This window comes from Martes martes, assembly GCF_963455335.1.
Source record: "Martes martes genome assembly, chromosome: 9".
Classification (NCBI taxonomy): domain Eukaryota; kingdom Metazoa; phylum Chordata; class Mammalia; order Carnivora; family Mustelidae; genus Martes; species Martes martes.
Genome location: NC_137896.1, coordinates 90,812,277 through 90,825,384, shown reverse-complemented (window position 1 = coordinate 90,825,384; position 13,108 = coordinate 90,812,277). Strand labels below are relative to the sequence as shown.

The following is a 13,108-nucleotide window of genomic DNA, read 5'->3' as shown; positions in this document are numbered from 1 at the left end:
GGAATGGCAGGCAGAGGGAGAAGCAGGCTCCCCACTGAGCAGGGAGCCTGATGCAGGGCTCTATCCCAGGACCCTGGAATCATGACCTGAGCCGAAGGCAGACGCTTAACCGACTGAGCCACCCAGGCACCCCTGAGTTGGAGCTTTAAAAGCCTGCCAAGCACTCTAAGAATAAAACAAGCACCAAAGCTACCAACGGTCCCCGGTGCAGTGTGTTGTGCAATCACTCGTTACTGCACGGTGTACTATTATATCTTTATTGGAGCGTGCACTCTCTGGATACCCCTGAGGCTTGCCTGACATTTAATTGAGCACAGCCCACATGAGCCAGGGTGGTGGGAGCGTCCTTGCACACATGATTTTAAAGCATGAGAAGACTTGCTTGGGCCTGATTGTTAAAAGACATTTTTGGAACTGCGGCTTTCCTGATTAACTACATGTGTTCAAACATAGGCACGGTTTTGGCCGAAGAACCTTATTTCTGAAGTGGGCATATCAACCTGCGGCTCCTGGGGTCTGTGATCTCTCCCATTTGACCTATCACACACTTGACTGTATCTGCTTATGGTTTTAAAAAAACATTTTAAAAAATGTAGTTGGACTCAAACATTTGTAGAACCTTTGGAACTCCTCGGTTGAGCTCCAGCATCTTGGAGTGAGGTGTGAGACCGCTGGGGTGTCAGGGAGACTGCAGAGCTGGGGCAGGCCTCCTTGTTGCAGTCAGATAGATGTCTGCCCAGCTCAGGAATTTTCACCTTCCAGATGCTCGGTGTTTGTCTGTGTGGACTTGAATTGGCACAGAGCAGGTCGCGTGTGGCTGTGGGACCAGCTCCCCCTGGCAAAGAGCCATCAGGAGGGTCTCAGGTGGAAGATGCCCACGTCCCCAAGGATCGACGCGGTTCCTGCCAAGGAAGGCTGGCGTTGCCCCACCTCGGATTTCTCTTCCCCGCAGCTCCCTGAGGGACGGCACTGGACTTCCAGACTCCCTGCCGTCAGGGTGTTTGCTCCACCCTTCTGACTGATGCTCTGGTTTTAATAATTATAGTGGACCGAGAACTCAGCTTGGGGCCAGGAGGCCCACGGAGACCAGAGTCAGATGACTAGGAATGCTTCTTGTTCCCACTTGCGTGCTCCTTGGTGGGGCATGATTTCTGTGAGTCCCCACATTTCCGGATGCCTCAGAGAGACTAGACTTGGGGGACCCTACCAGTGGTGGACCAAAGTCTCTGCTTGAGGAATACTGCTTAGGAATACGATGGCAAGTGGATTGCCTTTTTAAATGGCCTTCATTAAGGAGCCACAAGTCTGCCAGCCTATCCGGTCCTACTCGCCATTCTGAAGAGAAAGCCACGCAGGATATGGTCAGAATTACCCAAGCACATGCTGGTGTGGCTGACCCACAGGGCTGGAATTCTTTTCCTGCCCAGTGTGGTACGCAGTGTGATTCTTAAGACTTCCTGACAGACCCCGTGACTGTTTATTCTCTTTCCAGCAGACACTGGCAGGCTCCTTTCCTCCAGAGTTGTCATAGCCCTTCTCCTCTCCATTTGGTCTACTCAGTCAGGGCACCCATCAGCTGAGGACTCCCACACACCAGCAGGTAGCGCGCCAGGATCACTGCACGCCTCCAGCCTTCCTTTCCAATGGGATTCCCCCAGACACCTTTGCATTTCATACCTTCTGGCCAAACTCAGTGTTCCTGGGTCTTCCTGTGCCTCCTCCATGAAGGAGAATGTGATGTAAGGCCCCTCTTTTCAAAGAGCTTGTAGCCTAGTGCAAAATATTAAAAGCTCACACTTTTGCTCTATGCAGAAGATTGGCATGCAGGATTACAGGAGTCCCAGAGAGGGAGCAATTACATATGCAGGGGTGGGTCAGAGAAAGTTCTCACAGGAGGCGATGTGACGTCGATCTTCAAGGATGGGTAGGACTCAGAAATGCAGTAAGTGGAGAAGTACATTCAGCACCGTGAAACCCAGAGGTAGAGCCCATGGGAAGTATATGAGGAAGGGAGTTACTCCCATTTGCTTGGACGTTGGGCTGTGTTGGAAGGAATGTGACTGTGTAGGTGGTGATTTTAGCACAGAGGAGTGGCATTACTAGAACACTGCTTCCTAGTGCTCAGCCTGGCACCAGTGTATGATGTTGGGGTGGGGAGGGTGGAGGAAAGGGAGGTTTTTCTGAGTCAGGCACGTAGCAGATGGCATGGAGAGTCAGAAGGGATAGGAGGTAGAATTTCCAGGACAAGGGAGAGGAAGGGCCCACGATAACCCCAAGTCTGATCCAGAGTGACTGGGAGGCTCAGGGGATTATGCATACTGTAGAGAAAAGAGGAAACGGGTGGGCGGGGAGATGGATTTAGGACGTGCTGGGCTGGAGAGATATTGGCAAATCCAAGTGGAGACTCCCATTTCCCCTCGTCCAGCCTCAGCTCTGGACTCCCCTTGGAGGTCAGGCTCCTGTCCCCTCTCCTTCTGGTGAGGATGACCAGCCCCACTTTGGCACCAAATACTGACCCCCTGATGGGCTGACCTCAGGCTGATGATGAGAACCTTGGTGTCCATCCCTAGCCCCTTAAAGGATCAGCCTTTGCTCATTTCCTTCTCAAATTCCTATCCCCTATCTTATGGTCTTACTCACATTGGCCCTCCTGGAACAGAAACCCCTGCCCGCCCCCAGGCTGGTGCCAGAGCTCTGGTGTCTGTGGACAGAATCCAGAGGCTGAAAGGCCGTCTCTAAAGATAACTTCCTGGGTTTTCTCTTTGTCCCACCAGCCTAGGGGACACCTTGTGGCTTCCACTTTTTTGGAATGTTTGGTGACCATTTTTAAGGCCCAGATGACTGGCTCTCCTCTGCTGTCTTCAAGGCCCAGTCCTCAGGGCATGTATGGTCCTTAGAGCTGGGTCCTGGCCCTCTCTCCACTCCTAGGCACTACCTCAAGTCCAACAGCACACCTCACCAAGTGACTTCCAGGAAACGGAGGTGTCCAGGAGGCACACAGCACACTCGGCACCTGGCACCCACCTGCGACCTTTGATGAAAGCATCTTTCATACTGCGTCCTGGGATTTGAAAATTCCTTCTGTATTCTCACTCCTCCCTCTGTTCTACCCTGGTTATCCTCCCACAGCCAGATACCTGGCCTTCATGCTACGGGGAGGTCTCCGTCCTGTGGGTGCTGATGCTTCCTGTCTTGGTGGTTTTTGCTGCTGGCTGCATCCGGGTTCTGGCAGAGCCATTATCCGGTTTCTTGGGAGCCTCCTCCGTGTGTATGGTGTGGGGCCTGCAGAAATAAACTGAAACTGGGGAGGGAGCTGGGAGCATCCAGGGCCTCTGTGACTGATTTAGTCAAACATCTTCAGTCACTTTCTTCTCATTCTGAAGACTTCACATAATTAAAACCATTCCCGGCCAACACTAAATAAATTTTGCACATGCTGCTTGAATTACTGTGCAGTCTTACCCCAGTGTGGCTTTCTCAGAGATTAATATTTCACTGAAACTATTCCTCTGGGTAGGCTGAAGCCAGCAGCTGTGGAAATTCAACATTTGCTTTATACAATGAAACTTTAGGACAGGGCTGCTTTTCACATTTCTCAGATATGTAGCTCATTTGGAGGAAAAAAAAAGCATTCTTGGTAGAGAGCATGTGGCATGAGCCAGATAACCCAGCTTGTGTTGCTCTGTATTTGGATATAAAGTGATGAGACAATGTGACTTTAAATGTTTATCATACAACATTGGTGCATAAAAGTTTGAAATACCATTTATTGAGCACCTACTGTGTGCCAGGGCATTGACATGCTCTGTATTCTCACACACACCTCAGGAGTGGACCCCACCTGGGCCTATTTGCCTTCCAATCCTTCTTCTGCCCTGAATAGTGGGGCCTGACCTGGAGGCTGCCTTTCTCAGAGTCCAGGGTGCTCTGGCTTCCTGCTGGGTTTGGCCTATGGAGGCACCAGTGGGAGGTTAGAGGGTAGAAGGATGGAGGAGGCCAGAGTATTTCCTCCCTCTCTCTCTTCCTCAAGCATCTCTTCTAATAGTGCCCACATTTCTATGGTTCCAGATTCTTCCTGGTGACCCTGGCTCCTGGGTAACATGCCACCTCCCTTTGTCCCTTCAACCGTTTGCTGCCCATTGTTGCTGATCTCTTGATTGCTTCATGGTCCCATCCTTGTGCCAACTAATTTCATCTTTTTAAAATGATGTCAATCTGAGAAGTTCTTTAACTCTTGACTTTGTCATCTATCATGTCAGGCTTCATCCCTCAGCTTCTCCATCACCTTCCACCTGTACTTCTATCTTCATCATTGCAATCCATTCCCTGCACTCGATTCTTTCTGTTGCAAATACTTGAAACAGTTTCTGTTTCTCTGCTTAGATGCTGATTGATTGACTGATTGAGGAAGGAATCAGCCTCATTTTAATGATGAGGAAACAGAGGGTCAAGGAGGTGAGCTAACTTGCCCGGTCTTAAAGATAGGGGCTGATGGAGCTTGGTTTTAAATTGAGGTCTGACCAGTCCTGAAGCTTGTGTGCCTTCTCTGACATTAGCCTGTGTTCTGTTTATTGGTGCCACATGAACCAAATCTAATTTCTCCTACATAATCCCTTCATATATTCTAGAAGAAAACTCTCACCATCTTCTTCTCTTTCTCTTCAACTGTTGCTCATAAGAAAGAATTTTGAATTGCCCCTGATGTCCTGGTTGAGTCTTTTAGATTAGTTCTTCCTAAACTTTAATGTGAAGATTATGGTTCAGGATGACTCTGGAGACAATTTCAGATTTATATGCTATTGTTAGAAATCACAGGGAGAGCCTGTGTTCCATTTAACTTTTCCTGATAACTTTTGTAGGACTGTAGTACCATATCACAGCTGGGATGTTCACAGTGATAGAGTCAAGAAGCAGAACATTCCCCTCACCACCAAGATCCCTCTGTTGTCCTTGCATAGCTGTACTCACTTCTCTTCCAGCCCCATCCCCTCCTTAACCCCCGAAACCAATTTGTTCCCCACTTCCATAATTTGACATTTCAAGAATGTTATAAAAATAAAGTCATACAATACACAACCTCAATCAAAGATTGAGTTTTTTTTTCACTTGGCATAATTTTTTGAAGTTTCTTCCAGGTTGTTGCATGAGTTAAAAGTTGGTTTGTTTTTTTCTTGTTCTGATTAGTATTCCATGTCATGGATGTACCACAGTTTGTTTAAACATTCACCCATCGAAGGAAATTTGGGTTGTTTCCAGTTTGGAGCTATTGCAAATAAAGCTGCTATAAATATCTATATGGGTTTTGTGTGAACCTAAGTCTTCATGTCTCTGAGATAAGTGCCCAGGAGCAATGCAGTTGCTGGGTTGTATGATAATTGCATGTCTAGATTTTGAAGAAATTGCCAAATTGTTTTTTCCATAGTGGCTGTTCCATTTTACATTCCCATGAGCAATGTATGAGTGGTCCATTTTTCCACACCCTTGTCAACATTTGGTGTTGTCACTATTTTTGAAGTTTCTTTACATATTCTAAATACTATTCCTTTTGGTAGATAAATGATTTGCAAATATTTCCCCCACCCCCACTTCTTTTTTTTTTAAATTTTATTTATTTATTTGGGAGGGAGAGAGAGCATGAGAAGGGGGAGTGTCCGAGGGAAAAACAGACTCCCTGCCAAGCAGGGAGCCTGATGCGGGACTCGATCCTGGGACTCCAGGATCATGACCTGAGCTGAAGGCCGTTGCTTAACCAATTGAGCCACCCAGGTCCCCCCTACCCCCACTTCTATAGTTTGTTTTTTTCATCCCCTTAACGCAGAAGAAATTTTTTTTTATCTTGATTATATCCAAATTATCAATTTTCCTTGTTTTGGAATGTGATTTTGGTGTCAAGGCTAAGAATTCTTTGCCTAGTCCTAGATCCCAAAGATTTTCTAAATAAGGAGTCTGAGGTCTCAGAGAGTTTCCTTTGATTCCAGGGGTGAGAGAGTAGAAGATAGAAGGTTCTGGTTGGAGAGTGGGATTTCTGAGTGTGAGTCAGTCACCCACAGTCTCTCAACACTGGCTCTGTGATTTTAACTGTGGGAGGCCCTGGGAACAAAAGCAGAAGGAAGACATGGTCCCTGCCCTTAAGGAGCTCACACCCCCGATTCGATGTCAGAGGTCCAGGATGTGTCCCTGGAAATGGTTTGCTACATTGGAGGGGAAGTTTGGGGCAGCAAAGGAAGCCAAGTGGCTGGCAGGCTAGCGTGTTGGATGTGTCACTCACCGGTGTTTATCAGTACTGTGGAGAAAAGCAGGTTTCTTTCTACCATGTGTATCCTCTTCCCATCCTGTGGTCTGGAAGCTCTTTTTCCATTCAAGCCTTTGCCTGTCAGACGCCATGTGGCCACACTGAGGACAGTTCTTGAGTGGTTTTCGCTAGTGTAGAGGGGAGGGTGAGTGGGTCTCAAAGACCTGTTTCCACGCTTTGGTGCTCGAGTCTCTAAAGAACTATCGATCCTGTCCTTTAAGTTTCCTTTTCGTTCTTGCCCTTAATTTCGTCACCAGGAAAATGGAGATAGCAAGGTGCCCCAATTCCTTTGTGAGGCTGAGGCAGCTGGGATACGTATCTCTGTAAGACACGGAGAAACAAGCAGAAGTCAGATGCTGCGGGAGTCAGCAGGAAGTGTGTGCGGACAAATGACCGCATGTGTATACCGGGAGCGGGGGGACTGCTCAGCGCCCTGGGAGCTCCGGGGTGGATTTCATTCCTTCTATACAGTTTTTGGTGAAGCTGGCAACATCAAGAAGTCGTGCAGATCTAGTCGTTCAGAGGCCCGTGGTGGCCTCCCTAGCTGGGTTGAACATAGCTTGAGGCCTTGCGACTCTGGCTGTGGGAATCCACGCATCAGCACTTCTGGGTTTTTTGTGCCTACACGGAGCTGCCTGAGACATCATTTCATGGCCATCCAGGCACTGCCATCTGGGAGCCAAATTCCCTCCCTTCCTGTTCCAAAGAGACTGGCCTGAAAACTTCACGGATGAGGGGCCACGTGGACACACCCCTCTCTAGCTGTGGTTGTGGGCTTTGGCTGCAGGAGCGAAGAGGAAGCATGCATCGCTGACCTTTTACCCCTTGCTTCCCCTTCTGCTGTGAACTTGGGAGCCTGGTTGCTCTGGCTGTCTGGTTCAAACTCCGTATGAAACTCTGGCAGTGGGCTTTACCTTCTCAGGAGATGCTACGGCATCTTTTCAGAGGTCCGGGTAAACCTTGCCTGGGCTTCTCTGCTGGGTTCATGATGACGCTGGGTCTAAGGCATGACGTGATCTTCTGAGCACATGATGGCTTTCTGATTATTTTTTTTTGTTTTTTGTTTTTGTTTTTTTTGTTTTTTTTCTTTTTGGTGCCATTTCTCTTTTCTTTCAGAGCCTGAGAAGCCAATTGGGGCCAACCAAGTTTCAGAACCTCTACTGCTTGGCACCAGAATCACCAGGGATGAACTGTCTTTGCCAGATGATCCTCTGTTCCTGACAGCACATCCCTCCCCAGGTAGCTAAGGGGATAATGAGCTTTTATCCCCCTCTGCACGCTGCGTAATGAGATAGTCACTTGCACAGTGGCTTATGCACCAGGGCCTACTCACTGCTGCTACTGAAGTATAAGATGAAATCTGTCAACCTTGGGCACGTTTCATTTTATACATTCAGTGATTACACGCAAGATAAATGAGTGGACTCAGAGTTCCAGAGAATATGATTTTGCAGCACTGGGAATGAGGTTACCTCTAAAATGGAAGCCAGTGAAAATAATGTCCAATGCATATAATTAGCCATTCTGTCTAAGAGATGGTGCTCATAAGCTGTCATCTTCATCAAGAGACCAGCGTGTGTTTAGGGACACAAAATTATGGGATGTAAGTGATGGACAGAAGCTGTGTTTTTTCAATTGTGTTGCAGTTTGTCAGTAATTAGTTGAAGGAGCTTTGAGTCCAGAATGAGAGAAGGCCATCAGAGAGTAAGATTTGTAAGAATTGGTGGGTTCTGTCCAAAGAGAGTGTGCTGTGATGTTGGTTGACTGGCCCTGGAGTGTCCTCTAACCACGACTTCCCCTAAGTAGTATGGGGTTAATCCAATGGGTTATCAGCAGGAGAAAGCCCTAGCTTTGAAAATATGCAGCTCCATAGTTATGATTTTGTCTTTGCCAAGATAATCCCCAGGATCCAGTTGTCTACAAGAGGACCTACTTTAGCTCTGGTGCTAGCTGACTCCCCAGTTATGACTTAACAAACTGCTACTGGTAAATGCATTCTCTTGAGGGCTTCGTTACTGTGAGCTGTTCTTCTGGTCACTGGGAATATTGAGTTACTGGCCCAGAGCTTGGACTCGTGTCCCGATCAAGGCCTGCCAACCCTCTGACACCGTCCCAGCAGTACTGGTGATGCATATGCTCTTCACAAACACTGAGAATCACTTAGACCGGTAAATGAAGTAATGATGTTTGTTTTATTTTTTCAATTTTTAAATTTTTTAAAATTTTTTAAGATTTTATTTATTTATTTGATAGAGATCACAAGTAGGCAGAGAGGCAGGCAAAAAAAGAGAGAGGGAAGCGGGCTCCCCGCCAAGCAGAAAGCCCAATGTGGGGCTCGATCCCAGGACCTTGAGATCATGACCTGAGCCGAAGGCAGAGGCTTTAACCCACTGAGCCACTTTGGCGCCCCATGATGTTTGTTTTAGAGGAGGGTTTCTCAACCTTGATACATTCACATTTTGGACCAGATAGTTCTTTGTTGTGAGGGACTAGACTGTATGCTGTAGGATGTTTAGCCTATCATTCCCTCCTACCCACTAGATGCCAGTATTAACACCCACTGCAGTTGTGACAACCAAAAATGTTACTGCACATAGCCAAATGTCCCCTGTGGGGGGCTAACTGCCCGAGGTTGAGAATCACTGATTCTAGGAGCTAGACAGTGGTAAGGACTTCCCTGAGGAACAGACCACAAAATGGTACTTGGGGGTGGATGAGTGCTTCATGCCCCTTACCTTCATATTGGTAAGTGAATTGATTATTGTTCTGTAGAGAAACAGAAGCAGTAGGGAATATATATCCTACCACTAGGAGGTACATAAGAAGTCCCAGGGTCTGCCGTCTGCAAGCTGGAGACCCAGAAGAGCCTGTGGTATCATTCAGTTCGAGTCTGAAGGCCTGGGAATGAGGAGAGCCGATGGTGACAGTCCAAACTGAGGCTGGAGAAGAAGAGATGAGCTGTCTCAACTTAAGCAGTAAGATAGGAAAAAGGGGGCAAAATCCTCCTCCCTCCAGCTTTCTTTCCATTAGGCCCTGAGGGGCCTGGGTAATGCCCACCTATGTTGGGGAGGGTGGTCTACTTTTGGGAGTCCACAGTTTCAAATGCTAACTTCATCTGGAAACACCCTCACAGACACACCCGGAAATAATGTTTAATCTGGGCACCCCATGGCCTGTCAGACTGACTCATGAAATTCATCACCACAGTAAGAGATGCAGAAAGGTTTTAACGATAGGGCAGATCACCAGATCTACTTGGACTGTTCATTTCTATTAAGGGAGAGTCAGGGAGAAGGGTTTGGGTTTAGAGTTTGGCTCTGCCATTCATCACTTTTCTAACTTCTGTAGACCAGGTCTCATTGGATGCTGTCGTGAGCAGAATCTCTTCTGCCGAGCCCTGCCCTCTGTCTTGGTCTCCTCACTAAGGTGTCCTGTAACCACCCAGAGAACTGCCTGTGTGACAGGGCCAGTGAGGACTCGCCCTCGTACTCGAGGTCAGCTTTATAAAGGAGGCACTGAGTGCCTCCTGGACTTGTGCTGTTACAGTATCTTAGTGCTCAGGCCGAAGGGGATCACAGAGGTCAGGTAGAGCACTTTGCAAACTCTACTGGGCATTTTGTAAAATGGGAATTTGATTCTAAAAGTCTCAGGCGGTGTCCAAGATTATGTAGGTCCAACACGCTCCCGAGTGATGTCAATGATGCTGGTCCTTGAACCATACTTTAAGTAGTAAGACTTTAGACCAGAGGTCTGAAAACTATGGCCCATGGACCAAACTGGATCCACTACCTATTTTTGCAAATAAAGTGCTGTTGGAACATAGCCACACTTGTTCATTTACGTGTTGTCTGTGGTGGCTTTCGTACCGCAATGGCCAAGCTGAGTAGTTGAGACAGAGACTTCATCGCCCATGAAGCCTGAAATAGTTACTCCCTGGCCCTTACAGTAGAGATGCTCTGACCCCTGCTCGAGGATGACTTGTGCCATGTGGACCGACCATGGAGGATCTTCCCGGTCGCTCCTTTGGATGGACCATCCAGAGGTTATCTTTCCTTACCCTTGGCCTGTCTTCTTCATCCCTCTTCTTCTTACCTCTAGCTCCTACAGCCCTCTCCGTTAGTGCCTGGGGCATGACTCAGAAGAATTTCTGTGCCACAGTGAAGTTTCCATCTCATATGTGGTCTTCTCATTGTCCTGACAAAGTGCTCCACCTGGCACCCCACTCAGAGCCAGTCAGCCCTGGTATTCTTTGGTCATCTAGGTGAATCACACTCAGACCTGTTTAGAAACACCCTCAGAGACTTATGCATATAAAACTCATGCCTGAATGCTCTATTTGTTTCTCAGCCAACCAGCGTTTCATCAGGCACCATGCTAGATTTTCATGTGACAAGGATACATCAGATGCCTCTTCAGTCTAGGAGAAAACCTGTAAACTGATCATTCAATTACAATATCGTGGGTGCTATATTAGAAGAATATTTGGATACTTTGATCGCCAAAGAAAAGGGTCTGAGTGGTGTAGAGCTTCGCTGCAGTGGACCTTTCTTTTTTTCCCTCTCAATCATGAATTTTTATCGAATTTTACACAAACACATTTTTGCATCTAATGCAAATTAATCTCTAAATGTGGTAGATTACAATTATTTACCCTCCAATTTTAAAAGTGAAATAACTTTTTTAACTTACAATTAAACTACATTTATATGTAGATATACATTGGAATTTTATTTGCTTCAATTTTAATATCAGTATAAAATAATTCTACCGCCATTTCTGTTAACTTAAAACCAAAATTTGTTTGCAGGATTCCCTAAATGGAACAACACTTTCAAAATTCACTGTTGTACCACATTAACACCTTATTTTTATTATTATTTTGAAATTGTGCTGAAATACACATAACACAAATTTACTAGCTTAACCATTTTAAACTTACAGTTCAGTGGCATTAAGTGAATTTACACTGTTGTGCAACCATCCATTTCCAGAATACTTTTCATCTTGCAAAACTGGAACTTTGTACCCTGTACCCACTAAACAATAACTTCTAATGCCTCCTTTCCCCAGCCGCTGACAACCACCATTCTGCTCTTTGTCTCTGAATATGACTACTGTAGGTATTTCATATACGTGGAATCATACAATGTTTCCGTTCATTACAGTTCTTTTGTGACTGGCTTATTTCACTTAGCTTAATGTCCTTAAGGTTCATCTATGTTGTAGCATGTGTCACAAATTCCTTTCTTTTAAGGCTGAGAATAATACTCCATTGTGTGTGTGTGTGTGTATGTGTGTGTGTGTATACATATACATATATATACCACATTTTGTTTATCCATTCATCTGTGGATGGAATGTCAATTTCTTCTACCATTAGGCTACTGTGAATAATACTTCATAATAATTGGTGTACAAATATCTGTTTGAGTCCCTGCTTTCCATTCTTTTGAATATGTACCAAGATATAGAATTGCTTGATCTCATGGTAATTTTAGGTTTCATTTTTTTGAGGAACTGTCACCCTGTTTTCCATCGTGCCTCAACCATTTTACTCTCCCATCAAAAATATGAGGGTTCCAATTTCTCTCAATCTTCCCCAACACTTGTTATTTTCTTTCCCTTTCTTTCTCTCCTTCCTTCCTTCCTTTCCTTTTTTTTTTTTTTTTTTTTGTACTAGCTCTCCTAATGAGTGTGAGGTGGTATCTCGTTGTGGTTTTTATTTGAAGTTCCTTAGTGATTAGTAATGTTGGACATAAGCTTATTGATCATTTGTGTATCTTCTTTGGAGAAATGTCTTTTCAGGTCCGTTGCCTATTTTTTTAATCAGGTTGTTTTTTGTTGTTGAGATTCTAGGAGCTCTTTATACAATCTGGATATTAACCCCCAATCAGATATATGATTTGCAAATATTTTCTTGCATTTTGTGGGTTGCCTTTTCACTTTGTTAATTGTGTCCTTTGATGCATAGAAGTTTTAAGTTTTGATGTAGTCCAGTTTATTTTAACATTTGTTGGCTGTGCTTTTGGTGTCATATCTAAGGAATCATTGTCAAATCCAATGTCATAAAGCTTTTCCCATATGTTTTCTTCTAAGAGTTTTATAATTTTAGCTCTTGCATTTAGAACTTTGATCCATTTCTAGTTAAGATTTTTTTTAAAGATTTTACTTATTTGACAGAGAGAGAGAGATCACAAGTAGGGAGAGAGGCAGGCAGAGAGAAAAGGGGAAGCAGGCTCCCCACTGAGCAGAGAGCCTGATGTGGGGCTCAATCCCAGGACCCTGAGACCATGACCTGAGCTGAAGGCAGAGGCTTAACCCACTGAGCCATCCAGGCGCCCCTCTAGTTAAATTTTAATATGATATAAGGTAAGGGTTCAACTTCATTCTTTTGCATGTGGAAGCTCAGTTTTCTCAACACCATTTGTTGAAGGGACTGGTCTTTCCTCACTGAATAGTCTTGGCTCCCTTGTTGAAAATCATTTGACAAGGGGTAAGGGCTTATTTCTGAGCTCTCTGGTCCATTCCATTGGTCCATATGCCTGTCTTTATGCCAGTACCACACCGTTTTGCTTATTGGAGCTTTGTAATAAATTTTGAAATCCAAGTGTGAGACTTCCAACTTAGTTCTTTTTCAAGATTCTCCTGGGTATTTGAGATTCCTTGAGATTCCATATGAACATTAGTATGGATTTTTCTATTTCTGAAAAAAAAAAAAGTCATTGGGATTTGAGATTGCTATAGGACTTTTGAATTTTTTTTTTAAATTTACTTATTTTTTTGACAGAGAGAGATAGATCACAAGTAGGCAGAGAG

The 13,108-nt window shown here is 45.4% G+C and overlaps 1 protein-coding gene across 3 annotated transcripts in view; it reads left to right on the top strand.

Annotated features, from left to right (window-relative positions):
- Window positions 1–13,108, top strand: part of EVA1A (eva-1 homolog A, regulator of programmed cell death) — a 60,943-nt gene that overhangs the window by 26,831 nt on the left and 21,004 nt on the right. For 2 of the 3 annotated variants that reach the window (XM_080812783.1, XM_080812781.1), the window contains exon 3: window positions 7,409–7,531. The exons of the other annotated variant lie outside the window; for it this stretch is intronic. The gene's annotated coding sequence lies outside the window, so the exon portion shown is untranslated. The remainder of the gene's footprint in view (window positions 1–7,408; window positions 7,532–13,108) is intronic. 3 annotated transcript variants of the gene reach the window in all.